The sequence below is a fragment of the Otolemur garnettii genome, unplaced genomic scaffold (genome assembly GCF_000181295.1).
Source record: "Otolemur garnettii isolate 467f Iridium unplaced genomic scaffold, OtoGar3 scaffold00286, whole genome shotgun sequence".
NCBI classification, from domain to species: Eukaryota; Metazoa; Chordata; class Mammalia; order Primates; family Galagidae; genus Otolemur; species Otolemur garnettii.
The window spans coordinates 886,882-889,584 of record NW_003852681.1 but is presented as its reverse complement, the minus strand read 5'-3'; the positions used below and the strand labels follow the sequence as shown (position 1 = coordinate 889,584).

At 34.6% G+C, this 2,703-nt stretch overlaps 1 non-coding gene across 1 annotated transcript; it reads right to left on the bottom strand.

The window, feature by feature from the left end:
• Window positions 1–567: 567 nt before the first annotated feature.
• LOC111722598 lies at window positions 568–674 on the bottom strand. The gene has a single exon (XR_002771348.1). It is a non-coding gene; the product is annotated as a U6 spliceosomal RNA (small nuclear RNA).
• Window positions 675–2,703: the final 2,029 nt, after the last annotated feature.

The following is a 2,703-nucleotide window of genomic DNA, read 5'->3' as shown; positions in this document are numbered from 1 at the left end:
ATCTATTACCAAATTAAAAGTCATGAAGATTAACCTTTATGTTTTCTTTTAAGAGTTTTATGATTTTAGCTCTTAAATTTAGGTTATTGATCCATTTTGAGTTGATGGTATATGGTGTGGGGTAGAATCTTTCCCTCATTGAATGGGACTTGGCACCTTTGTCAAAAATCAATTGGCCAATTTACTTTGTTATTTTTTAAAGTTTGTTTGGCTATTTATGGTCCCTTACAATTTTATATGAATTTGAGGAATTTTCATTTCTGAAAAAATGCTTTTGGAATTTTCATAAGAATGGTGTTGAATCTGTAGTTTGCTTTGACTTGTATTAACATCTTAACAACATTAATAAGTCTTCCAATCCACAAACCTAGGATGTCTTTCCATATCTTTAGGACTTAATTTCTTTCAGCAATATTTTAAATTTTTCAATATATAAATATTTCTTCTTACTTTAATTTATTGTTACATATTTTATTCTTTTAGATGCTATTATAAATGACATCGCTTTCTTAATTTCATTTTGTATTGCTCATTGCTGGTGTATAAAATCACAACTGATTTTATTTTTTAAATATGGAACGCTTCATGAATTTGCATGTCATCCTTGCACAGGGGCCATGCTAATCTTCTCTGTATCGTTCCAATTTAAGTATATATGCTGCCAAAGCAAGCATGCAACTGATTTTTATGTTGATCTTGTACTCTGCAATTTTGCTGCATTTATTAGCTCTATGTCTTTTCTACATCTGAAGTGCTTTTTCAGCATCAATTAAGGTGATCATGTGGTTTTTCCCTTTGTTCTATTAATGTGATCTATTACCTTGATCAGTTTTCTTATATTGAACCATTATTGCATTCCTAACATAATTTGACTTGGCTATGATGTAAAATACTTTTACTATGGTGTTGGATTTATTTTGCTAGTTGGGGGATTTTGCATCTATATTTGTATGGTATATTGATCTGTAATTGTCTTTTCTTACAACATCTTTATTTGGTTTTGGTAGGGCCAAAGTTTTCAATATGGGTAAAGTCATGAGAAATCCTGGATATGCTTTGTTAGCTCAAGTAACCAGGAGTTTTGATTGACTAAAATCTAGACTCAACAGTATCCTGTGTTAGTTGAGATTAAGATGTCAAATTCTATGGTACAGAGGAATTCAAATGTTTAGGGCAATGAGACTGTTGGAATTGATTAATCATGTGTAACCCATTCAACTAAATCTTTAACACCCTTGAATATTCCTCTTACAAGGGCTTTGAGAAATATATTATGAAGTGTAGCAGAAACTAGCTAGGTGGTCATTGACCCTATTTCCTCTTCCTTCTGGAGACAAATTCAGACTACATTTTTCAGTGTCTCTTGCAATTGAGTACGCTCACTGTCTGACTTCTAGCTAATGGAATGTGAGCAGAAGTGATGTGTGCTACATTAAAGCTTAGCTGACAAAAACCTCCCGTATGGTCTCTTCCTCTTTTGGCTGACTGAGATGGAGATGACAACAGTACAATGATTACCATGTTTTAAAGATAGCAGATTTTCTGGACAAAAGGTGCCTAGGCCCCTGAATCATCACTTACTACAGGGAAACCAACTATTAATACCTGTTTTGGAATACTACAGGAAAAAAAAGTAAACTTGTATTGTCTTAAATCTCAGGATCATTTTTCTGTTCCCAAAGCTAGCTTTACCTTAACTAATACACAAATGAGCACCAGCATTATTATAAAGCATTGCAATGGTTTATTTCTGTAGGTGGGGGTCATGGTGAGAAATCATGAATGGGCTCTCTGATTTCAATGGAGATGATAGCATTGCCTCTAGAGACAAGTTGGGTCTGGTTCCTATAGTGGATAGGAAGCAGAACCATACCAGTAATCAGAATGGTTTGACCTCTGGAGATCTGTAATAGTGGTTTCCATAGGACCAAAATAGATGGACAGTCTAATAAAGTCCTACTTGTTGTATAACCAAAAAACTTTTATTCTGGCAAATAGAGGGAGGCCTGATCTAGTCCCCAGAAGTGTACAGTCCCAGACTCTCCCCTAGTTCACAGACCAGAGTCCCCTAAATGAAAGACAGAGTCCATTTGAAGAAGGATCTTGCTATACTTTTCACAAGTATATATGGTGAAATCCCCCTCCCTGCACTCACTATAGGGACCTATGAGTAAGTGTACATTGGGATTAAGGAACTATCCAGGCTTTTAAAAATGGATTTCATATTTTTCCTGAGTTAACTTCAATCCCTGGTGATCCAAATTGTCACTGTGGTCCACTAGAGTGGGATCAGGTCATACATGAAGTTTCAATCTGAGTCTTTCTTATATTAGGCTTAGGAGAAATCCTGTGATGATTTCTCCAGTTCCTGGATACTACATTATTGGAATACATATAGTATAGATGGCATAAAGACAGGAGGACTATAGTAGAAGAAAAAATTAGTGAATGAAAATGTCAGATTGAACACCTTCTGGACATCAGTAATTAACAATAGATATAAAAAACTTTTTTTTCACATTTCTCACATTTCTTTTTTTTTTTCATTGAATGGTAACTATGTACATTAATGCACTTCTGGGGTACAGTGTGGGGTTTTCACATGCAATCTGAAATACTTCCATCAAACTGGTCAACACAGCCTTCATGTCATTTTCTCAGCTATTGTTTTAAAACGGTGACATTCTACTCTTAGAAAGATTC